The sequence below is a fragment of the Hyla sarda genome, chromosome 7 (assembly GCF_029499605.1).
Source record: "Hyla sarda isolate aHylSar1 chromosome 7, aHylSar1.hap1, whole genome shotgun sequence".
NCBI lineage: Eukaryota > Metazoa > Chordata > Amphibia > Anura > Hylidae > Hyla > Hyla sarda.
The window spans coordinates 75,205,047-75,231,517 of NC_079195.1; the positions used below are offsets into that span (position 1 = coordinate 75,205,047).

Consider the following 26,471-nt stretch of genomic DNA (forward strand, 5'->3'; position numbering starts at 1 on the left):
AATATATCGTTAATTAAACCGCATGGTCAATGGCGTACACTGAAAAAAATTCCAAATTCCAAAAAAAGCTTATTTTGGTCACTTTTTATACCATTAAAAAATTTATAAAAAGTGGTCAAAAAGTCTGATCAAAACAAAAATCATACCGATAAAAACTTCAGATCACGGCACAAAAAATGAGTCCTCATTCCGCCTTGTACGTGGAAAAATAAAAAAGTTATAGGGGTCAGAAGATTACATTTTTAAACGTATACATTTTCCTGCATGTAGTTATGATTTTTTCCAGAAGTATGACAAAATCAAACCTATATAAGTAGGGTATCATTTTAACTATATGGACCTACAGAATAATGATAAGGTGTCATTTTTACCAAAATATGCACTGCGTAGAAACGGAAGCCCCCGTTTCCGTTTCACCTTGGATTTTTGGGTAAAATGACTAATGTCACTGCAAAGTAGAATTGGTGACGCAAAAAATAAGCCATAATATGGATTTTTTGGTGGAAAATTGAAAGGGTTATGATTTTTAAAAGGTAAGGAGGAAAAAACGAAAGTGCAAAAACTGAAAAACCATGAGTCCTTAAGGGATTAAAAAAGTATCTGAGTACAACATCAGCCGGTGTGTACTTTTGCCTGGCCTTTCACTGTATCTAGGCCCTTGACAGGTTAACAGGTACAAAATAGGACACTACTTAGATGTACGTATGTGATAGGCACTTATGAGGGCAGAAAAATGCGCTACAGTACACTTAAAAAAGTATCTGAGTACAACACCAGCCGGTGAGTACTTTTGCCTGGACTTTCACAGTATCTAGGCCATTGACATATTAACAGGTACAAAATAGTACACTACTTAGATGTAGGTATGTGGTATGCACTTATGAGGGAAGAAAAATGCGCTACAGTACAGTTAAAAAAGTATCTGAGTACCAGCTGGTGATTACTTTTGGCTGTCCTTTCACAGTATGTAGGCCCTTGACAGATTAACAGGTACGAAATAGTACACTTCTTAGATGTAGGTATGTGGTATGCACTTATGAGGGCAGAAAAATGTGCTACAGTATGCTTAAAAATACGTATTTTTGCACAACACTAGCAGTACACAACAGTGCTGCAGCACACAGTCGCTGTGTACTAAACCCATAATTGCACTCTCTCACAGACTATTAGGAATGGACTGCTTAGTTTGTATTATACTGTCTACAGACTAGTATAACCAGCAGACCAGTAATACAGAAATAGCGTTCGGCACAGCACTACATAAATGTGGCTCTATGGCAAGTTCATATACACCGGTGTTGAGGATGGCAACTGCAGTGAATCCAGACTGGGGTGCTCAATTCTTGGAAGACAGTCTATATGAATGCAGAAATGAAGAAGGTAAATGGCACACACCAGTTTCGTGATGTAACAAACGAGTTTATTCCATAAAGTGCAACATAGTTAAAGGCAAGGCAAGGGAGGACTCGGACGCCGTCCACGTAGCGGTGAGAGCTATTTCGTGCGCAAAGCGCACTTCCTCAGACCACTCCCCTACTACCGCTGGAACCCAGATTAAATACCTGAGCTCCGGTGCAGGTGGGCGTATCTCTTAACTTACAACTGTGCAAAGGGACATAGAAAAAAACCAAAGTGAAACACAGACAAGTTAAAAACAATTACAACTATGCAGAGAGGCAGAAGGAGATGCAGGTATAACCTTTTAGATAAAATTTGCTAGGTCTACCTTATCATTCAATCCTAAAGTGCCTTGTGCCTTAGTGCGCAAAATCCATCTTGTCTCGCTCCATTTGTTGTGGAACAGCAGACCATTTGTTGTGGAACAAAGAGGGTAGAAAAATGCGCTACAGTAAGCTTAAAAAGACCTATTGGAGTAAAACACCAGCCGGTGATCACTTTTGCCTGTACTTTCACAGTATCTAGGCCCTTGACAGATTAACAGCTACAAAATAGTACACTACTTAGATGTAGGTATGTGGTATGCACTTATGCGGGCAGAAAAATGCGTTACAGTACGGTTAAAAAAACATATTTTTGCACAAAACCAGCAGTACACAGCAGCGCTGGAGCACACAAAAGCTGTGTTCTAAACCCAAAATTGCGCTCTGTCAAAGACTATTAAGAGTGGACTACTGGGTATAATCAGCAGATGATTTGTTGGGGAACAAAAACACAGAATTGTGCTGAAAAATTATTCCTGCCTCCTCTGCTAAGGTTTATGAAGTTGAGGCAGCTTATTGAAATGTATGAGGCAGCACATAGCTCTCTGTCTCTCTTTTAATACAATGCTGTAGAAAGTGACTCGGAAGTTGATCACTGTAGGAAACATTCTTTTGTGTGAAAAATGCACTGCTCTCTTTCCACCAGAACACTGATGAGACTATGAGGTGAAACGCTGCTGTAAAAAGCTTTTCTGTGTAACACACACCGCTGTCTTTTCTTTCTGCAGTGAAATCAAAACCGAAAGACCAGGGAGTCAGGAGTTTGTCTGGCGCAGAGAGGAACCATCAGGCAGCCAAGTAAAATCAATGGATTTATTAGATGCAACGCGTTTCGCTGCCTGATGAAGCTGCGCATGCGCAGCGAAACGCGTTGCATCTAATAAATCCATTGATTTTACTTCGCTGCCTGATGGTTCCTCTCTGCGCCAGACAAACTCCTGACTCCCTGGTCTTTCGGTTCTGATTTTACTCTTACTCAGGAGGGCTGCAGTGGACCTTCTTCTTTACTTCTTCTGCACTTTACCTTGTTGTGTGTGGGTGCACAACCAACTTTGGTAAGCGGCTTGGGAATTACCGTCCCCTACCCCCACCAACAAGATCTACTGATCCCGCACATGAGGCGCCTTCCTCCCTCCTTCTGCAGTGAAAGGATGAAGTGACTATCCGGAATATGGCTGCCGATTATATAGGGCTGTGACATCAGGGGTGACTAGCTGCTGATAGGCTGCATTCTGCATGTGATTCAGGGTCATCCCGCCTACCCTCGTTCCCGCCTTCCCAGAATTCCTTGCCCCATGTCCTCACAAGTGGATCCGCATTTTAGATGCTCTGGACCGCACTAAATGGAGTTTTATGAAGCTATTTGCGCAATAGAATTGCAGTGATATTCGCATTCATTGCAAATTGAATTTTTCATGAAATTCGTAACTAATTTGGATTTGTCAGCTTCGATTCGCTCATCTCTAATCCCGAATAATAAATGCCATAAACATTAAGAAAAAAAAACCAGAAACATCAAGAACTTTACAAAAAGTAATCAAAAAGTTCAATTTAAACAAATATGGTACCAATAAAGATATCTACAGATCATGGAACAAAAAATGAGCCCTCGAACAGCCCTGTATGCAAAAAAAAAAAAAAAAAGTTATACAGGTCAAAATAGGGCAATTTTAAGAATACTTATTTTGCTAAATGTTTTTTTTTAAAGTAGAATAATAATATAAAAGCTATGTAGATATTGTTATAGTTTTAATCCTATTGACCCAAAGAATAAAGAAAAATGTTGAGCGAGCCGAGTCCGGTGAACCTGGATTCTACCCGAACTTCAGGTTTTGCTCGGCTCGCCAAACTTTTGAACTTTTACTGATTTGGCTTGCGTGAACTGGTAAAAGCATGAAATAATCATTGAACACATGACGTTTTGACACCCAGAGGAAGCAGGAAGCGCAGGCGGCAGTGAAATGACGCCAGGGTGACCAGCTTATCACATGATAATCCAGGCTATCATATGATTTGCTGGTTTAAGTGTCAATCAGCTCAAATTCCCATAGGAGACAGCAAGAGGGGGGGGGGGGGTAAGGACATTTACACAGTTTAACCCCACCAGGACCAAGGGCGTACAGGCTAATGCTGGACACTGCCAATCCGGCCGATGCCTGGCACTAACCCTAAAATGTGGGGTTAATGGTGCCGGTAGCTCAGTGGAGCTGATCGGGACATCCGCGGTGACATTGCGGGTTCTAATCAGCTGAGTGAATGGCGGGAGTGTCCTCACTTGCCTTCTCGCTCTCTGATCGGTCATCAGGCTAGAGCAGCAGAGCGCTGATAACACTGATCAATGCTATGCTATGCAAAAATTGAGAAACTAACATTTTTAAACCTCCCGTTGTATGCTGGCTAATACTAGTCCTTCTACTTCTGCTGTACGATGGCTACCACTAAGAAGACTCCTTTTGCTATGGGGATTTGCTCCTGCTAGGGACAGTACCTAGAATAGAAAGACAAGCGCTCCATAGGGTAATATTGTTAAGCCCCAGTGTGAGGTAGAAATCGAATGACTGCTCACCCTGGGTGGTTGTGTAGCTTCATACACAACAATGATGATAATAATAATAATAATTTTATTTATATAGCGCCTACAGATTCTGCAGTGTTTACAATTATGGGGTACAAACAAAGACAAGTATCAGACATAATATTACACAATAACTATTCAAACAAGAGGTGCGGGGATATGTTGAGGATATGTTGAGGCCAATTAAAGAATGTTATAGGCCTGTCTGAAGAGATGTGTTTTCAGGCCATGTTTGAAACTATGGATGTTGTTGTTGAGTCTGAGGGATTGAGGGATAGCATTCCAGAGAATCGGTGCAGCACGAGTGAAGTCTTGGAGACGGGAGTGAGAAGTTCGTATTATAGAAGATGTTAGTGTGAGATCATTAGCAGATCGGAGAGAACGTGTAGGATGGTAGACTGAGATGAGAGAGGAGATGTAGGGAGGGGCAGCATTGTGGAGGGCTTTGTGTGTGAGACTGAGGATTTTGTACTGTATTCTGGACTGAATTGGTAACCAGTGTAGTAACTGGCACAGGGAGGAGGCGTCGGTGTAGCGGCTGGAGAGGAAGATGAGTCTGCGGCATTAAGGATGAACTGGAGAGGAGAGAGTTTGGAGAAAGGAAGGCCTATTAGTAAAGAGTTACAGTGATAGCTTACAAATAGTAGGTCGTCTGCTGCCCTCCGGTCACTGGTATATGCTATGGCCAGGGATGGCTTTGAGGAGGGACCCGGCTAAAAGAGGATTTTATTAACCAAGATGTAATGCGTTTCACTGTGCTTGCGCAGCTTCCTCAGGCATGACAAAGGAGGTACAACAGCATAATTATCAAAAACGAATTAACCATTAATCCTATGGAATTTTTAAGCTTGCTACATTGACCCACCAGGGGCTCAATGAATCAACAGAGAATGTTCCTTGATTATTGTTAACTGCACATTGCGATTTGCCACAGGATTCGCATTATGCGATTGCCCATGGCAACTCGCAATGTGGGTAATATTAGACACACAGGGGGTTAATTTCTCTTGTTGTCTTGTGTCTGGTTCCTGCCTTGTTAAAGAAGGGGTTAATTCTTACCTTTATAAATGTTACGCCGAGCGCTCTGGGTCCCCGCTCCTCCCCGGAGCGCTCGCTACACTCTCGCTCCCGCAGCGCCCCGGTCAGATCCACTGACCGGGTGCGCTGCGATACCGCCTCCAGCCGGGATGCGATTCGCGATGCGGGTGGCGCCCGCTCGCGATGCGCACCCCGGCTCCCGTACCTGACTCGCTCTCCGTCGGTCCTGTCCCGGCGCGCGCGGCCCCGCTCCCTAGGGCGCGCGCGCGCCGGGTCTCTGCGATTTAAATGGCCACTGCGCCGCTGATTGGCGCAGTGGTTCTAATCAGTGTGTTCACCTGTGCACTCCCTATGTATACCTCACTTCCCCTGCACTCCCTCGCCGGATCTTGTTGCCATTGTGCCAGTGAAAGCGTTCCCTTGTGTGTTCCTAGCCTGTGTTCCAGACCTCCTGCCGTTGCCCCTGACTACGATCCTTGCTGCCTGCCCCGACCTTCTGCTACGTCCGACCTTGCTTCTGTCTACTCCCTTGTACCGCGCCTATCTTCAGCAGTCAGAGAGGTTGAGCCGTTGCTAGTGGATACGACCTGGTCACTACCGCCGCAGCAAGACCATCCCGCTTTGCGGCGGGCTCTGGTGAATACCAGTAGTGACTTAGAACCGGTCCACTAGCACGGTCCACGCCAATCCCTCTCTGGCACAGAGGATCCACCTCCTGCCAGCCGGCATCGTGACAGTAGATCCGGCCATGGATCCCGCTGAAGTTCCTCTGCCAGTTGTCGCCGACCTCACCACGGTGGTCGCCCAGCAGTCACAACAGATAGCGCAACAAGGCCACCAGCTGTCTCAACTGACCGTGATGCTACAGCAGCTACTACCACAGCTTCAGCAATCATCTACTCCGCCAGCTCCTGCACCTCCTCCGCAGCGAGTGGCCGCCTCAGGCCTACGACTATCCTTGCCGGATAAATTTGATGGGGACTCTAAGTTTTGCCGTGGCTTTCTTTCACAATGTTCCCTGCACTTGGAGATGATGTCGGACCAGTTTCCTACTGAAAGGTCTAAGGTGGCTTTCGTAGTCAGCCTTCTGTCTGGAAAAGCTCTGTCATGGGCCACACCGCTCTGGGACCGCAATGACCCCGTCACTGCCTCTGTACACTCCTTCTTCTCGGAAATTCGAAGTGTCTTTGAGGAACCTGCCCGAGCCTCTTCTGCTGAGACTGCCCTGCTGAACCTGGTCCAGGGTAATTCTTCCGTTGGCGAGTACGCCGTGCAATTCCGTACTCTTGCTTCAGAACTTTCCTGGAATAATGAGGCCCTCTGCGCGACCTTTAAAAAAGGCCTATCCAGCAACATTAAAGATGTTCTGGCCGCACGAGAAATTCCTGCTAACCTACATGAACTCATTTATCTAGCCACTCGCATTGACATGCGTTTTTCCGAAAGGCGTCAGGAGCTCCGCCAGGATATGGACTTTGTTCGCACGAGGCGTTTTTTCTCCCCGGCTCCTCTCTCCTCTGGTCCTCTGCAATCCGTTCCTGTGCCTCCCGCCGTGGAGGCTATGCAAGTTGACCGGTCTCGCCTGACACCTCAAGAGAGGACACGACGCCGCATGGAGAATCTCTGCCTGTACTGTGCCGGTACCGAACACTTCCTGAAGGATTGTCCTATCCGTCCTCCCCGCCTGGAAAGACGTACGCTGACTCCGCACAAAGGTGAAACAGTCCTTGATGTCAACTCTGCTTCTCCACGTCTTACTGTGCCTGTGCGGATATCTGCCTCTACCTTCTCCTTCTCCACTAAGGCCTTCTTGGACTCCGGATCTGCAGGAAACTTTATTTTGGCCTCTCTCATCAACAGGTTCAACATCCCAGTGACCAGTCTCGCCAGACCTCTCTACATCAATTGCGTTAACAATGAAAGATTGGACTGTGCCGTGCGTTACCGCACGGAACCCCTCCTAATGTGCATCGGACCTCACCACGAAAAAATTGAGTTTTTGGTCCTCTCCAATTGCACTTCCGAAATTCTCCTTGGACTACCCTGGCTTCAACACCATTCCCCAACCCTGGATTGGTCCACAGGGGAGATCAAGAGTTGGGGTCCCTCTTGTTTCAAGGACTGCCTTAAACCGGTTACCAGTACTCCTTGCCGTGACCCTGTGGTTCCCCCTGTAACCGGTCTCCCTAAGGCCTATATGGACTTTGCGGATGTTTTTTGCAAAAAACAAGCTGAGACTCTACCTCCTCACAGGCCTTATGACTGTCCTATTGATCTCCTCCCGGGCACTACTCCACCCCGGGGCAGAATTTATCCTCTCTCTGCCCCAGAGACTCTTGCTATGTCTGAGTACATCCAGGAAAATTTAAAAAAGGGCTTTATCCGCAAATCCTCCTCTCCTGCCGGAGCCGGATTTTTCTTTGTGTCCAAAAAAGATGGCTCCCTACGTCCTTGCATTGACTACCGCGGTCTTAATAAAATCACGGTAAAGAACCGCTACCCTCTACCTCTCATCTCTGAACTCTTTGATCGCCTCCAAGGTGCCCACATCTTTACCAAACTGGACTTAAGAGGTGCTTATAATCTCATCCGCATCAGAGAGGGGGATGAATGGAAAACGGCATTTAACACTAGAGATGGACACTTTGAGTATCTGGTCATGCCCTTTGGCCTGTGCAACGCCCCTGCCATCTTCCAAGACTTTGTTAATGAAATTTTTCGTGATCTCTTATATTCCTGTGTTGTTGTGTATCTGGACGATATCCTGATTTTTTCTGCCAACCTAGAAGAACACCGCCAGCATGTCCGCATGGTTCTTCAGAGACTTCGTGACAATCAACTTTATGCCAAAATGGAGAAATGTCTGTTTGAATGTCAATCTCTTCCTTTCCTAGGATACTTGGTCTCTGGCCAGGGACTACAAATGGATCCAGACAAACTCTCTGCCGTCTTAGATTGGCCACGCCCCTCCGGACTCCGTGCTATCCAACGTTTTTTGGGGTTCGCCAATTATTACAGACAATTTATTCCACATTTTTCCACCATTGTGGCTCCTATCGTGGCTTTAACCAAAAAGAATGCCAATCCTAAGTCATGGCCTCCTCAAGCGGAAGACGCCTTTAAACAGCTCAAGTCTGCCTTTTCTTCAGCTCCCGTGCTCTCCAGACCTGACCCATCTAAACCCTTCCTATTGGAGGTTGATGCCTCCTCAGTAGGAGCTGGAGCGGTCCTTCTACAAAAAAATTCTTCCGGGCATGCTGTTACTTGTGGTTTTTTTTCTAAGATCTTCTCTCCGGCGGAGAGGAACTACTCCATCGGGGATCGAGAGCTACTAGCCATTAAATTAGCACTTGAGGAATGGAGACATCTGCTGGAGGGATCAAGATTTCCAGTTATTATTTACACCGATCACAAGAACCTCTCCTATCTCCAGTCTGCCCAACGGCTGAATCCTCGCCAGGCCAGGTGGTCTCTGTTCTTTGCCCGATTTAATTTTGAAATTCACTTTCGGCCTGCCGATAAGAACATTAGGGCCGATGCTCTCTCTCGTTCCTCGGATGCCTCGGAAGTAGAGCTCTCTCCGCAACACATCATTCCTCCTGACTGCCTGATCTCCACATCTCCAGCCTCCATCAGGCAAACTCCTCCAGGGAAGACCTTCGTCTCTCCACGCCAACGCCTCGGAATCCTCAAATGGGGTCACTCCTCCCATCTCGCAGGTCATGCGGGCATCAAGAAATCCGTGCAACTCATCTCTCGTTTCTATTGGTGGCCGACTCTGGAGACGGATGTTGTGGATTTTGTGCGAGCCTGCACTGTCTGTGCCCGGGATAAGACTCCTCGCCAGAAGCCCGCTGGTCTTCTTCATCCTCTGCCTCTTCCCGAACAGCCTTGGTCTCTGATTGGTATGGACTTTATTACAGACTTACCCTCATCCCGTGGCAACACTGTTGTTTGGGTGGTCGTTGATCGATTCTCCAAGATGGCACATTTCATCCCTCTTCCTGGTCTTCCTTCTGCGCCTCAGTTGGCAAAACAATTTTTTGTACACATTTTTCGTCTTCACGGGTTGCCCACGCAGATCGTCTCGGATAGAGGCGTCCAATTCGTGTCTAAATTCTGGAGGGCTCTCTGTAAACAACTCAAGATTAAATTAAACTTTTCTTCTGCTTATCATCCTCAATCCAATGGGCAAGTAGAAAGAATTAACCAGGTCCTGGGTGATTATTTACGGCATTTTGTTTCCTCCCGCCAGGATGACTGGGCAGATCTTCTACCATGGGCCGAATTCTCGTATAACTTCAGAGTTTCTGAATCTTCTTCCAAATCCCCATTTTTCGTGGTGTACGGCCGTCACCCTCTTCCCCCCTCCCTACTCCCTTGCCCTCTGGTGTACCCGCTGTGGATGAAATAACTCGTGATCTTTCCACCATATGGAAAGAGACCCAAAATTCTCTCTTACAGGCTTCATCACGCATGAAGAAGTTTGCTGATAAGAAAAGAAGAGCTCCCCCCATTTTTTCTCCCGGAGACAAGGTATGGCTCTCCGCTAAATATGTCCGCTTCCGTGTTCCCAGCTACAAATTGGGACCACGCTATCTTGGTCCTTTCAAAATTTTGTGCCAGATTAATCCTGTCTCTTATAAACTTCTTCTCCCTCCTTCTCTTCGTATTCCTAATGCCTTTCACGTTTCTCTTCTTAAACCACTCATCATCAACCGTTTCTCTCCTAAACTTATCTCTCCCACTCCTGTCTCCGGTTCTTCAGACATCTTTCCTGTAAAGGAGATACTGGCCTCCAAAAAGGTCAGAGGAAAAACCTTCTTTTTGGTTGACTGGGAGGGCTGTGGTCCTGAAGAGAGATCCTGGGAACCTGAGGACAATATCCTAGATAAAAATCTGGTCCTCAGGTTCTCAGGCTCCAAGAAGAGGGGGAGACCCAAGGGGGGGGGTACTGTTACGCCGAGCGCTCCGGGTCCCCGCTCCTCCCCGGAGCGCTCGCTACACTCTCGCTCCCGGGTGCGCTGCGATACCGCCTCCAGCCGGGATGCGATTCGCGATGCGGGTGGCGCCCGCTCGCGATGCGCACCCCGGCTCCCGTACCTGACTCGCTCTCCGTCGGTCCTGTCCCGGCGCGCGTGGCCCCGCTCCCTAGGGCGCGCACGCGCCGGATTTCTGCGATTTAAAGGGCCACTGCGCCGCTGATTGGCGCAGTGGTTCTAATCAGTGTGTTCACCTGTGCACTCCCTATGTATACCTCACTTCCCCTGCACTCCCTCGCCGGATCTTGTTGCCATTGTGCCAGTGAAAGCGTTCCCTTGTGTGTTCCTAGCCTGTGTTCCAGACCTCCTGCCGTTGCCCCTGACTACGATCCTTGCTGCCTGCCCCGACCTTCTGCTACGTCCGACCTTGCTTCTGTCTACTCCCTTGTACCGCGCCTATCTTCAGCAGTCAGAGAGGTTGAGCCGTTGCTAGTGGATACGACCTGGTCACTACCGCCGCAGCAAGACCATCCCGCTTTGCGGCGGGCTCTGGTGAATACCAGTAGTGACTTAGAACCGGTCCACTAGCACGGTCCACGCCAATCCCTCTCTGGCACAGAGGATCCACCTCCTGCCAGCCGGCATCGTGACAATAAACATGCTGTTGTACCTCCTTTGTCATGCCTGAGAAGGCTGCGCAAGCGCAGTGAAACGCGTTGCATTTTGGTCCATAAAATCCTTTTATTCTCCATAACTTGTCGTGGTCAGTCAGCGCCGTTTGGTCCCTTCTCAAAGTCATCCCTGTCCAATGGACAGTACCTGACATGGACAGAGGTGTCAGCAGAGAGCACTGTGGTCAGACAAAAAAGAAATTCAAAAAGAAAAGAGTATACTCTGTAGTATACAGCAGCTGATAAGTACTGGAAGGATTAAGACTGGAAGGATTAAGACTTTTAAATAGAAGTAATGTATAAATCTGTTTAACTTTCTGGCACCAGTTAGTTAAAAAAAAATGTTTCCCACTGAAGTACTCCTTTAATGCCACTTTATTTTAGTGCAACTAAGCCTAAAAAATCCTGTAGTGCATTGAAGGGGTACTCCACCAGCCTTATGTCACGCCCCCTCCCATAGACTTACATTGAGTGGGTGTGGCCTGACGTCAAGAGTGGGGGGTGGCCGACCCCCGCAGCGCATGCACAGCGTTCAGAAGTAAATGTTCCGAATGCAGCAGGAAGGCTGGCCAGTGGAGTACCCCTTTAACCCCTTAGGGACTCAGCCTATTTTCACCTTAAGGACAAATTTTCGTTTTTGCACTTTCACTTTTTCCTCCTTCCTTTCTAAAAATCATAATGCTTTCAATTTTGCACCTACAGATCCATATAAGGGCTTGTTCTTTGCGTCACCAATTGTACTTTCCACTTACATCATTTATTTTAGAATATAACCCGCGCAGAACCAAAAAATAAATAAATTGTGGGGTGAAATAAAAAAAACGCCATTTTGTAACTTTTGGGGGCTCCCGTTTCTACGCAGTGCAATATTTGGTAAAAATTATCTTTATTCTGTAGGTCCATATGGTTACAAGGATACCCAATTTATATAGGTTTTATTTTATTTTAATACTACATGCACCAAAATTAGAATACAGAAATTGGGGCTCAGAGTCGTGAATATTAGGATAACGTATGTTTATTTCAGTATATAATGTATAAAGTTAGTATACTTGTGAACTGTGAATCACAGGGCCCTTGTGAATCAACAGAAACACAAAATGGTTGTTCAATGGTTAATACAATAAAATTAAAATCATGGCAAATAAAAAGGGTTATTACAATAAAATATGGCTTTTAAAACACATAAAATAATCCTTTAAATAAGTGTCCACACATCTATAGGAATGAAAGCAATGGTTTGGCGATTTGTAAAAATGCTGTGATTTCTCTGATAGTCTTGGTTCGCTATTTCCACAATTATTTTGTATTCAGTTAGAATAAATAGTAAATGTCTTGAATAAAGAATGCAGCGATTTGTGCAAAGTTAGTTAGTGGCAATTGTATCAATTGACTTTAGAATGTAACAAATCTGGATCCTCTATGCAGAGGGCTCGCTGTTGGAGACACAGCCGTCTCCCAATTGTGCAGCGGCAGTGTTAAGTTCAATAAGAACAGCGCTACACAAAGTGTAGTCAGAATGGATACCTTCTATAGATTGCGCTGATCGCCAGACGAGTCCCTGTCCCTGGGCAGAGGGTGCGCTGCTAGAGACTCGGCCGCCTCAGATGTGCAGCGGCAGCAGTGGGCTCAGTCTGTGGATACTGCAGCGGTTCTCCGTTGAATTTTTGTGGAAAAGGTTGATGTGGCATGCACCAAAATTAGTATGTTTAAAATTGGCATCTTATGACCTCTATAACTTTTTTATTTTTCCGTGTACGGCGTGGTACGAGGGCTCATTTTTTGCGCCATCATCTGTAGTTTTCATAGGTACCTTTTTTGTTTTGATAGGAGTTTTTGATCACTTTTTATAAATATTTTTATGATATATGAAGTGACCAAAAATGCACAATTTTTTTTATGTGTACGCCATCAACCGCGTGGTTTAGATAACCTAATATTTTAATAGTTCGGACATTTACGCACGTGGTGGTACCACATATGATTATTTTTATTCTTTATTTCATAATTTTATTTTAAAAAATGGGAAAAGGGGGGTGATTTAAACAGGGAAGGGAAGCGGTTAATGAATTTTAATTTTAAAAAAATGTACACTTTTTTTGGCGAGGGGGGGCTACAACATGCAATCTTCTGATTGCATACACTAATCAGTACTTTGCCATTGCAAAGCACTGATCAGTGTAATCGGTGATCTACTGCTCTAGCCTGCTGAGCAGGCATGGAGCAGTAGATCGCCGATCGGACAACGGAGAGAGGCAGGTGAGGACCCCCCGTCATCCGGTAAGCTGATCGGGACATCGCAATTTTGTCGCAATAGTCCCGATCAGCACCGCTGAGCTGCCGGGATTATTTTACTTTCGTTTTAGACACCGTGCTCAACTTTAATCGCGGTGTCTAAATGGTTAATGTTGGGCATCGGCTGCCCGTAGCAACTGAGACCCACCGGGTTTAACCTGTTCTCTGCTGGTGAAAATGGTTTAAACCCGGTAAACGGGACCAGGGATTACAGGTACGCCCTGAGTCCTTAAGGATCGGGATGCAGGGCGTATGTATATGCCCTGCATCCCCAAGACATTAAAATAGTTATTTACCATAGATTACCGCATGTTGCCATAACTGAGCCATAAAAACACTTTAAAACTACTTGAATACATTCCAAGCAGGGCTTTATAGCTGTTAGGCAGTGTTATGTGTTATAAAGTGTTTAGAGGCTTATTTCATTGCTGATTCGCATCAAACAGAGCCAAACAGTTCACTCATGTCCATTTATAAGAAAATGAGGAGGAAAAAGCAAATATGCAAACTTTTTTATTCTTTGTGTCCTCCAGACAGCATTTCCCAACCAGGGTGTCTCTAGCTGTTGCAAAACTACAATTCACAGCATATTCGGACAGCCAAAGGCTGTCCATCCATGCTGGGTGTTGTGGTTTTGCAACAGCTGGAGGCACACTGGTTGGAAAACACTGTCTTAAGGGTCTAAACTCCAAAACATACCTTATTCTATGGAAAAACTGAGCTAGGCCAAGAGCGGGGCCACAATGTCCGTGAGCAAACTGTGAATGAGTGTGCAACTTGCAGATCCCAGTGTCTGCTTGTACTGGAAGATTGCTATTACGAGCACACAGCGCAGAACACATGGGAACAGCAGGAGGCACACTCTAAGGACCATCAAATGCGCTGCGAATGCGCTACATGTGACCCTACCCTAAAAGTTACCTGTTTTTAAATTCCCAGCACATCTCTACCCCAACCTCTCACCCCTTCATGTGTTTTGATGATTTACCATTTGGTGATGTTTATCTGTGTAAAATGCAGAATTCCCACTGGCTAAATTTCTCCTATAGTACAATGTACTGTACCATCCTATTTATATATGTGTATATATATCCACTTAAGGACGAAGGACCCACATGTACATCCTGCACCCACTCCAGCGATATGTCAGATGCGCCCCGGTGGGTTCCGGTTGCCATCAGTAAATTGCCACATGGGCTGATGTCTGTCATTAACCCCTAACTTTGATTGCGGCGTCTAAAACTGGAGAAATGACATGCCGGTAGCTTAGTGCAGGGCTCTTACCTGCCTCCTCGCCATCTAATCGGTGCTCCAAGAAGCCATGGAAGCCATGGCAGTCTGGAGTCATGGAGAGCCGATAACACTGCTCAATGCTGTTCAATGGAGCAGCACTGTTCAGTGTTTGAAATTTTATGAATTCTTGTAATAGTCCCCTATGGGGACTAAAAAATAGTTAAAACATTTGTTTTAAAAAGTTAAATATTAATTTACCCCTTCCCTAATAAAAGTTAAAATCACCCCCCTTTCCCCTTTTTTTAAATAAAATAATCAAAAATAAACATACGTGGCGTAAGTGTCCGTACTATTAAAATATAACATTAATTAAACTGCACGGTCAATGGTATAAAGCTAAAGAAAAATACCAGAATTGAAGTTTTTTAGTCACTTCATATATTTTATAGAAAATCCAGACTCCAACGGCACACAAAGCTTGATGAAAAAAAAAGTGGTTGTTTATTGCATCACCACATGACAGAAGCAACGTTTCCGCGGCCTCTCGCCGCCATTTTCAAGCTTTCATATATTTTATATCTATATATAGAAAAATCAGTGTGTTTATGTGTGTATGTATGTTCCAGCATCACGTCCAAACGGCTAAAGATATTAACATGAAACTTGGCACACATGTTACTTATATGTCAACAACAAACATAGGATAGGGAACTTAACCCTTACTCACCCCCATTTGCCAGGGTCAGGGTTTTTATTTAAAGTCCTATACAAGTCTATGGGAAATATGTGTTACTGTATAACTTCCAAACAGCTGAAGATATTTCGATAATACTTGGTCACATGTTACTTATATGTCCACTTAAAATATAGGATAGTTAATTTAACACTTAACTACCCCCATTTGTGAGGGTCAGGGTTTTGTTTAAAGACCCATGCAAATAAATGGGAAGTTTTCCCACATAACTTCCGTACGACTGGAGACATTTCAATAATACATGGTACACATATTACGGGTCGGGATAGGAGGTCGAGATATGAGGTCGGGATATGAGAACAGGATATGAGGACGGGATATGAGGATGGGATATGAGGACGGGATATGAGGACGGGATATGAGGATGGGATATGAGGTCGGGATATGAGGACAGGATATGAGGTCGGGATATGAGGACGGGATATAATGTCGAGATAGGAGGATGGGAAATGAGGTCAAGATAGGAGGTCGGAATATGAGGACGGGATATGAGGATAGGAGAGGAGGTCAGGTTATGGGGACTGGATAGGAGGTCTGGATAGGAGGTCGGGATTAGAGGTCAGGATATGAGGACGGGATATGAGGACAGGATATGGGGTTGAGATAGGAGGATGGGATAGGAGGTCGGAATAGGAGGACGGGATATGAGGTCGAGATAGGAGGTCGGGATATGAGTACAGGATAGAAGGATGGGATAGGAGGTTGAGATATGAGGACGGGATAGGAGGTCAGGATAGGAGGTCGAGATATGATAAAGGGTTATGAAGACGGGATATGAGGTAGGGATATGAGGACCGGATATGAGGTTGAGATATGACAACAATATATAAGGACGAGATATGAAGTCAGGTACTCAGCTAGTAAATATATATATATATATATATATATATATATATATATGTATATACAAAATAGAAAATAATTGTAGCACTCTTAAAAAAATTGCAACTGTGGTGCCAGCACCCAAACCTGATTAAAGTCCATTCAGATAGAAAAAACGCCAAGGATGCAGCACTCAAAAAAATATAAAATGGTTTATTTTCTCATCATCAGTGAAGCAACGTTTCTGCTCCTATGGAGCCATTTTCAAGCTTGAAAATGGCTCCATAGGAGCAGAAACGTTGCTTCACTGAAGATGAGAAAACAAACCACTTTATATTTTTTGGAGTGCTGCATCCTTGGCGTTTTATATATATATATATATATATATATATATATATATATATATATATATACATATAATAGTAATAATAAAAAGTGATCAAATAGTCCTATCAAAATAAAAATAGTACCAATAAAAACTACAAATCACTGTGCAAAAAAACTGAGCCCTGTATATTAAAAAGAATTGTGTTTTAGGGGTCAGATGCGGTCAATTTTAAGCACATAAAAAGTTATTGTTTTTAAAAAGTAGTCAAATAAAAAAAAAACTATAAAAGTTAGGTATCTTTTTAATTGTATGGACCTACAGAATAAAGATAATGTGTCATTTCTACTGCTGGAAGCCCCCAAAAGGTGCAAAATATATATATATATATTTTTATTAAATTTTGCCCCACAAATTATAATAATTTTTTTTTGTTTATTGTAGATTTGGTGGTAAAATAGTGATGTAATTACAAAGTACTATTGGTGCTACAAAAAACAAGCCTTATATGGGTCTGTAGGTGGAAAATTTAAAGCGTTATGATAAGGAGGAAAAAGCTAAAGTAAAAAAAAATGAAAAAATCCCTGTGTCCTCAAGAGGATATATGCACACTCATATATACATATATAAACATATACTCACACACCCACACCCACATATATAAACATATACTCGAACACACGCACACACACACATATACTTATACACTGAATTTGATAGGCTGCTGGTCTTCCTCTAAGCACAACATTCTAAACTCTTACGACATCACATGACATCACATAAAAGCTTTGTAAGGCTTCCAACTGGCATTCAGCTCTTCAAAACTGGAGTTGGATTTGGTAAGTTAAGTACATTTGTCTTCATCTCCTGTTCTGTCCTTATTATTTCCCATCTTCTACCTCCTGTATATGCTTCACCCTCCTTATTATTTCCCATCTTCCACCTCCTGTATATTCTTCACCCTCCATATTATTTCCCATCGTCTTCCTCCTGTGTATTCTTCGCCCTCCCTATTATTTCCCATCTTCCACCTCCTGTATATTCTTCACCCTCCTTATTATTTCCCATCTTCCACCTCCTGTATATTCTTCACCCTCCTTATTATTTCCCATCTTCCACCTCCTGTATATGCTTCACCCTCCTTATTATTTCCCATCTTCCACCTCCTGTATATGCTTCACCCTCCTTATTATTTCCCATCTTCCACCTCCTGTATATTCTTCACCCTCCATATTATTTCCCATCGTCTTCCTCCTGTGTATTCTTCGCCCTCCCTATTATTTCCCATCTTCCACCTCCTGTATATTCTTCACCCTCCTTATTATTTCCCATCTTCCACCTCCTGTATATGCTTCACCCTCCCTATTATTTCCCATCTTCCACCTCCTGTATATTCTTCACCCTCCTTATTATTTCCCATCTTCCACCTCCTGTATATGCTTCACCCTCCTTATTATTTCCCATCTTCCACCTCCTGTATATGCTTCACCCTCCTTATTATTTCCCATCTTCCACCTCCTGTATATTCTTCACCCTCCTTATTATTTCCCATCTTCCACCTCCTGTATATTCTTCACCCTCCTTATTATTTCCCATCTTCCACTTCCTGTATATTCTTCACCCTCCTTATTATTTCCCATATTCCACCTCCTGTATATGCTTCACCCTCCTTATTATTTCCCATCTTCCACTTCCTGTATATTCTTCACCCTCCTTATTATTTCCCATCTTCCACCTCCTGTATATGCTTCACCCTCCTTATTATTTCCCATCTTCCACCTCCTGTATATGCTTCACCCTCCTTATTATTTCCCATCTTCCACCTCCTGTATATGCTTCACCCTCCTTATTATTTCCCATCTTCCACCTCCTGTATATGCTTCACCCTCCTTATTATTTCCCATCTTCCACTTCCTGTATATTCTTCACCCTCCTTATTATTTCCCATCTTCCACCTCCTGTATATGCTTCACCCTCCTTATTATTTCCCATCTTCTACCTCCTGTATAATCTTCACCCTCCTTATTATTTCCCATCTTCCACCTCCTGTATATTCTTCACCCTCCTTATTATTTCCCATCTTCCACCTCCTGTGTATTCTTCACCCTCCTTATTATTTCCCATCTTCCACCTCCTGAATATTCTTCACCCTCCTTATTATTTCCCATCTTCCACCTCCTGTATATGCTTCACCCTCCTTATGACAAGCTCTCTGTACTCTGTATTCTGATATCCCCCATATCTGAGCCCGCCATCTTAATATGAGTTTTTGATAAAATAGAAGAGTACATAAGGCCCATTGTAAAAACGGTTTTCTATTCTTCAGTTCTACAGATTTTTCTGAAAAAAGAAAAAAAAAATGAATTCTCAAGTTTCCGAGGAGGTAAGTCAGAATTAAAGTTATGAATTACTGTATATATGCTGAATGGGGGTAAAGTAGTATAAATGCATTATAAAAACGCTATACTGTACAGTGACATAGAAACCACACTAGAGAAAACATTTCTTCCTACTTTTTTAGTGTCCTATATTCTGGGAATATTTATATACTGGGGATACTGATGTAAGGCTTCACTCACACTTGTAGTATCTGTTTGTACATTAGAATAGGAACCGCTCTGTGTTATATTTGTGCAGATTTATGAATGGGGAGAAGGTATTAGATTATATTTTATATCCAGGTTACCATAGTGATCACTCAGTTATAGAATTGTTCACGGCAGAGCTTTATCACAACATGTGCAGAGGAAAATTCAACCAGTTGCCCATAGCAACCAATCAGATCTCTTCTTTCATTTTTCATTTTTTTTTTTCAAAGAAAGAAGCAATCTGGTCAACTTTTCCTCTGCACGGGTTTTGATAAATCTCCCCCTATATGTTTAATCCTCAATACTTTATATAATAATATATTAGTAGATCACTTTGTAATCCATTATAATCCACAAGTAGATTTGTATAATAATCTTATTCTGATGGCCACAGGACAGGACAGGATACTGAAATCAATCACAATGTAAAACACTAGACTGTAGAATAACAAAAAAGCCACAATAAAGACATTTCTTGTTATTTTTTTTTTAGCTTCAAGCCTGCATAAACAAAATGAGGGAAATAATGGAGTATGCGGAGGTAAGGCCTTATTCACACTTACAATATATACTTGTGTCCATTTAAATCCATAGGTAAAAACACAAACCACATGTGTAGGCTTCAATCCATATAGTCCTCATAGATTTCTGCCTTCCCTTTGGATCAGAGTTTATAGGATTGTCTGTAGACTGTGATCGCCAGAGAAAAGCAAGATGGCTCCCCCGCCCCCCCCCCCCCCCCCCCATCCCAACAGTCCCAACTGTCTCTGTCCATTGGTTCAGTCTCTACCTCCAATAGTGGACCAATCCAATGCACAGTTTTTACCTACAATAGTGGAACGATACAATGCACAGTTTTTACAAATTTCAGTTTTGCCTTTTAAGAGTCATACACAGACACATATGAGGGCTTTTTTTTGGGGGAATTTTTTTTTTGCCACTTTTCATTTTACCATAAAAGGTATTTTAGGTTTTTGCCCAGTGCACATTTTGGTAAAACTGACAAGTAATCTTTATTATTTGGGTCAATATAAATAAAACGATTCCCGTCTCCCCGGTGCGGCGGCACAATGAGAGGACTGGTCGTGGTGCGGCCCGTTCCCAGGCTGCTGACGGAGTGAGGAGGCGGGCCCGGCGGAGCTTGACTGCGGCTGCAGCTGCCCCCGTCTCCCGGTGGGGAGGACGGCAGGACTCGGGCCTGGTGGGTGGAACACAGGCATTGTGTGGGGATGACGTCATGGCGGCTGCTGGACGTCGCAGCCGGCTAATGGAGGAGCGTTCTCAGCAGTGCGAGGGGGGGTTCCCTTAGCCCCACCTCCAGCTTTCCGGGCAATGATTTAGATGATGATGTGGTGGGGGTGGTGCTGCCCCTGGCTTCTGCTGCTGTTGCTACTGTTGAGGATGTCGTTAGGGGTTCCGGGCACTGCAAGGATGCCCCTGCTCCGGCTGCTGTGAGAGGGGGCGTCTGGCCCTGGCGAGGAGGTGCTGATCGGGAGAGGGCGGTCGGCCCTGCTTCTAGTTCTGCTGCTGCTGCTGCTACTGCTTCTGTGGGCGGGGGTGCCCCTGGTCCAGTTCCTGCTGGAGTGACGGCCGCTGGTGGAGCCATGCCAGAATGGTCCGGTGAGTCCACTCCTACTTTTGGGTCCTTGGGGGGGGGGGAGGAATTTACCTAGTCTGGTGGGTTTGCAATTGTTATGGCAGGGGATGCAGGCCCTTCTGCAGGGTGGGGGGTTGGTGGGTCCCCGGTGTCAGTATGGGGTGCGCAGGCTGTAGGGGTTCCTCTGGGTTCAGCATGCCTGGTGGTCAGGGGGTGGGGGGGACTGTGGCGGTCCATGGCACTGCGGAAGGTTTGGTAGCTGGGTCAGGTTGGTGGACGCCGTGAAAGGGGAAGTATATGTGTGCTTTGAAAGGCCGCTGGAGGCTCATTTGAAGGCAGGGGTCCATGAAAAGATTTGGAAAGGGAAATATGTAGAGATTTTTTCTTTCTTGCCCCTTGAGAAGTTTAATTTGGATTGGGAGAAGCCGGAGGATTCAAAGCGTAAGAGGAGGAGGAATGGCGGCGGTACCGATTGATACTTCTTCAGGTGTTTCAGTTTTCCAACTGGCTTCAGGCGTTTCCGATACTGGCCAGTGGGATTGGGGAAAAGGCGCCGAAGCATTGTTCCAGTCTCTTTTGTTATCTCGACTCAGTGGGGGAGGTGTATAGAGTGTACGGCCGGACGGCTGCGCTATGATGAGCAGTTTCGGCAGCGCATGGCGGTCATGCCGTTGCTGCAGTGGGATCACAAAGACATCAGTCTTTGGATGAAGCTTATTGCGGCGCCGCGGGGTGGGCAGCAGCCCTTTCGGGAGGGCGTCGAGGGTTCCGGCGCGGGATCTGGGCGATCAGCAGGGGGAGCTAAATTACTGTGTTGGAAGTTTAACGAGGGGTCCTGTAAGTTTGGAACGGAGTGCTGTATCAAACACGAGTGTTCCGGGTGCGGGGGAGCTCATGGGCTTGCCCAGTGCTTCAAAAAGGGTTGGGGAAAGGGCGAGGATTCTGACCAAAATGGGGGTGACCCTGGTCATGGTGGAAAATATGGCGCCTTTCCTCTCCAGGTACCCAAATAGGGAGGTGGCGGCGCTCTTGGGGGAAGGGTTTTCCTGGGGTTTTAGGATTCCGAGTGTTACGGCGGGGCCGGTTGAAGGGTGGGTTCGCAACTTTGTTTCAGGACAGGCTCAGCCTGGGCTGGTGCTGGAAAAGCTGGGTAAGGAGGTAGCGTTGGGGCGAATGGCAGGTCTGTTTGACTCTCCTCCTTTGCCTGGCTTGCGGGTTTCCCCTTTGGGCCTTGTGCCAAAGAAAGAGCCGAACAAATTTTGCCTGATTCATCACCTGTCCTACCCAGAAGGGGGTCGGTGAATGATGGAATTGACCCAGAGCTTTGTTCCGTGTCTTACACTTCCTTTGATCAGGCGCTGGTTTGGGTGCGGCGGTATGGCCGGGGAGCGCTGTTAACGAAAACGGACATTGAGGCCGCGTTTCGGTTGCTGCTAGTTTATCCGGACAGTTTTCCGCTGTTGGGTTGTTCTTGTGAGGGTTGTTTTTTTGTTGACCTTTGTTTGCCCATGGGGTTTTCCATTTCTTGCGCATATTTTGAACACTTCAGCACATTTTTGGAATGGGTGGTGCGCTAGGAGGCCCAGGTTCATTCTGTGCTCCACTATCTGGACGATTTTTTGTTTTAAGGTCCAGTGGGGTCGAGGGTGTGTGCAATTTTGTTGCAAGTTATGGAACGCATAGCTCGGTGGTTCGGGGTCCCCTTGGCTCCGGAAAAAACAGATGGGCTGGCAACGACGTTTAGTTTTTTGGAGATTGTTATCAACACGGTAGCCATGTGTCGGCTGCCTGCCGATAAGCTCAAGGCTTTGAAAGGTGAGGTTGACCAGGAATGGAAAGTGCACAAGCTGAGGCTACGGGAGGGCCAGTCTTTGTTGGGCCATCTTAACTTTGCTTGTCACATCATGCCTATGGGGAGGGTGTTCTGTCGACGTCTGGCGGCTGCTACTGGAGGCATGCGCAGGCCACACCAGCTGAGTTGCGGAAAAATTTGGGGGTTTGGAAGGACTTCTTGGGCAGGTTCAACGGGAGTTTGGTGGTGTTTGAACATCCGATCTCCAGTGGAGACTTGGAGCTGTACACCGATGCGGCTGGGAGCTGTGGTTTGGGGCATACTTCCGGGGGCAGTGGTGTGCGGGGGCATGGCCTGAGGAGTGGAAGGCAGCTGGCGATCCTGGAACTGTTCGCCATAGTGGTTGCTGTTGAGGTATCCCCATACCCAACTGGCGGGTGTGCTTTCAATGTGATAATTTGGGGGGGCTGCAGGCCATTAATGCACAGACAGCTAGCTCCCCTCTGGTGGTCATGTGGTTGGAGTTGAATGCTCATTTTGTGGCGCAGCATGTGCCAGGGGTTCAGAACTCTGCCGCTGATGCTATTTCTCATTTCCAGTGGGACAGGCTTCGAGAGTTGGCCCCAGAGGTGGAGGACCGATGGCTCCCTTGTCCAGAGTGGATGTGGGGGCTGGTGTGACCTTGACGATGAGTTTGGTACAGCGGTCTTTGAGTGGGGCTACTTGGGCGGCGTAGGGTCGTTGGTGGGTGGATTGGGAGGCTATGCTGCGTCAGTTGTCAGGTGTTAGGGAGGAACGGGATTGTGAGGTGGCAGTGTTATATTATGCGGGGCGGGCATTTGGTGAGAGCGTCAAGCCCTCGGGCATTAGCCGCCGGATGGTGGCTCTTGCTTTTTGGTTCAAGTTTTGGAGTTTGAGTGATGTTACAAAATCCTTTTTGTTCAGGCAGGCGTTGCAGGGTTTTCGCAAAGGGGCAGTGTTCTGGGACTCGAGGCCGGTGTTTTTTTTCCCTGCTGGTGCGGTTGGGGGTGTTCTGGGATCGGTGTGTTTTTCGGGGTATGAGGTGCAGTTGTTTCAGCTGGCTTTTGCGCTAGCCTTTTTTGGGGCTTTTTGGGTCTCTGAATTGGTGGCGCCTAGTCACTCGGTGTCAGGGGGTTTGTTACAGGCTGATATACGGCTGGAGGCGGGGGTGTTGGAATGTTGGGTGCGCAGGTCTAAGACGGATCAGCTGGGTAGGGGGGTGCTGGTGTGGCTGGCAGAGCATGGGGCTTCAGCTATGTGCCCAGTAGCGTGCTTTAAGGATTTTATGTTGGTGCGTCCTGGGGTTTAGGGTCCTATGCTGCTGCATGAGGATGGGAGTTTCCTTTCCCATTTCCAGTTTGTGGGGGTGTTTTGGAAGTGCTTGAGGGAGGTGAGTTGTGAGGCAAGTACCTTTAGCTTGCATTCCTTCTGTATTGAGGCGGCTACGGAAGCGTCATGGTGGAGTCTGATCTTGAGGCCATTAGACGTATTGGGCGGTGGAAGTCTGAACATTTTAGGCTGTATGTTCATCCGTAATTGTTGTAAACTCTTTTGTTGCTATTTTTCTGTTCTTCTTCTGTTACAGGTGCGGGATCATTTTTAAACTGTATTGTGGGCCATCCCTATGTGGTTCAGGGTGGGGTTTGTGCTGCTGTTTGGCCAAATGGGTGGCAGCTGGGGTTCTCCTGAGCTGAGGCGCAGGTACGGTGGTTAGGGAAAGGGGGGATGTTGTGGACGGGGATCTTGCCCCACATCCACTCTGCTTAGACAGGGCCCCAGATGTCCTGGTGCTTCACGTAGGGGGTAATGACCTGGGGTTGAGGAGGTACAGGGATGTTATGCGGGATGTGAAACTGGACATGTTACGGCTGTGGTCTACTTTCCCTGGCATTATTCTGATATGGCCGGACATTGTGGTCAGCCATAAGTGGTGGCAGGCTCGGTCTGTGGCGTCCTTGAATAGGGCACGGGCTAAGGTGAACTGGCATGTCAGCAAGTTCGTAGCTAGGAATGGGGTTGGTAGTGAGGCACTGGGATTTGGAAGGGGGTCGTCAGAGTTCATGGATTTAGACGAGGTTCATCTGAATGCCATGGATATGGACTATGGACTCTGGCAATTCATGAGGCAGTGGAACAGGCAGTGGTTTTGTGGCGGAGCGGCGGGGTGTAAGGGGTCACACCCGTCGTCTGTGGCGGGAGTAGGGGGAAGGCTTGGAGGCACATTTGGAGACTTATGATGGACGAAGTGATTGGTTGGGTGGGTGGCGGCACCCAGCTTGGTGATTTCCTTGCTCGCATGGGGCCCCAATGAGGGGTGCGGACTCCGAAATTGGTGCCCCTACGGCCAGGGGTAAAGTAGGAGGTCCCTTTCAAGTGGATTGAGGATGGAGAGAGTGGTTGAGGTGCCTCCAGGTCTTTCCCCTAGTTCTGGTTTAAGGATGGGTTATACCTGTTATGCTGTTATGTTATGTATGATGTTCATACGGTTATTTATGGTTATAATTTGTTAATGTTTAATAAATGTTGGTCTGCTGTGGCCGTTTTACACCAACAGTGTTATTGGGGGGGGTGGGTGAAGGGTAATAAGGGTGGTGTAAGGGTCAGCAGCATCTAGACAATCCCTGAGTCAAGAAAGCCCTGGACAGGAAAGAATTGTATGGGAGGGGCTCATGACAAGGGGTGTCTGAGCAGCAGGAAAGGGTTAATAGGAGAAGGGGTTAAGTGCAGGTCAGGAAGAGGTCAGGGAGAGGTCAGGGGAGGAGTAGACAGGGGGTTAAAAGGCTGAGGGGCAGAAGAGGAGGGGACAGTCTGCAGGACAGAGCCACAGAAGAACGTTACCACCCGTCTGCCCTGTATTTTGTTTTGTATAATTTGTCACGGCAGCGGGAGTGGGGTGGGGAAGGCTTGGAGGCACATTTGGAGACTTATGATGGATGAAGTGATTGGTTGGCTGGGTGGCGGCACCCAGCTTGGTGATTTCCTTGCGGGCATGGGGCCCCAAGGAGGGGTACAGACTCTGAAATTGGTGCCCCGGGGTCCGGCGACCTGTGGCCTGGGGTAAAGAAGGAAGAAGGAGGTCCCTTTCAGGTGGGTTGACGATGGAGAGAGTGGGCGAGGTGCCTCAAGGTCTTTCCCCTAGTTCTGGTTTAAGGATAGGTTATACCTGTTATGCTGTTATGTTATGTATGATGTTCGTACGGTTATTTATGGTTATAATTTGTTAATGTTTAATAAAAGTTGGTCTGCTGTGGCCGTTTTACACCAACAGTGTCTCAGAGTGTTGTGGGGGGGGGGGGGGGGGGTGAAGGGTGAAGGGTAATAAGGGTGTTGTAAGGGTCAGCAGCATCCAGACAATCCCTGAGTTATGTGTATACAGTTTTGAGGGCTATTTTTTTGCACCATCATCTGTAGTTTTTATCACTGTATATATGTATGGCTGATAATGTCTTATTCTATTTTTTTCTGGGGTGTGATATGACCAAAAATCAGCAATTTTGGACTTTTTGGATATTGTTACATTCATGCTTTTCACCATAAAGTGTTATTAACATTATAGTTAATAGTTCTGACTTTTCCACACGCTAGCGATACCAAAAGTGTTTTTTTATTAATTTTTTTTATTTTTTTTTACATTTTTTTGTTAGTAAAACGGGAAAAGGGGGGGTGATTCGAATTATTATTGAGGGAGGGGCTTATTTATATTTTTTTTAAGTTTTATTTTTTTACTAATTGTTTCATATTTTCTAAGTCACCACAGTGGACTGTTGAAAGCGATCTTTCTATTGCTATTACTGATCAGTGTTATGCAGTGGCATAACACTGATCAGTTATATCGGCAATGTATATGGACACCCCATGTGCTGGTAAACTATACAGGAGGATCCCCGAAGAGCTGCACTGAGAAGGGTAAGTGACCTCCGGCCACCACCTTCACTTATCGGTCCACCCGCAGCATGATTACAGAGAGTCACATGATTGAAGATGGCAACCGGAGGTCTCTTACCCTCCTCTGTGCTGCTCTCCAAAGCCCCGCAATTGCATTTGATGCCATGATGAG

General features: G+C 45.9%; 1 long non-coding RNA gene across 1 annotated transcript in view; it reads left to right on the forward strand.

Moving 5' to 3' along the window:
• The first annotated feature begins 18,740 nt into the window (after positions 1-18,740).
• Positions 18,741-26,471, forward strand: part of LOC130282144 (uncharacterized) — a 36,807-nt gene continuing 29,076 nt past the window's right edge. Inside the window, exons 1-2 of the long non-coding RNA XR_008846256.1 lie at positions 18,741-18,799; positions 19,498-19,545. This is a non-coding gene — a long non-coding RNA (uncharacterized LOC130282144). The remainder of the gene's footprint in view (positions 18,800-19,497; positions 19,546-26,471) is intronic.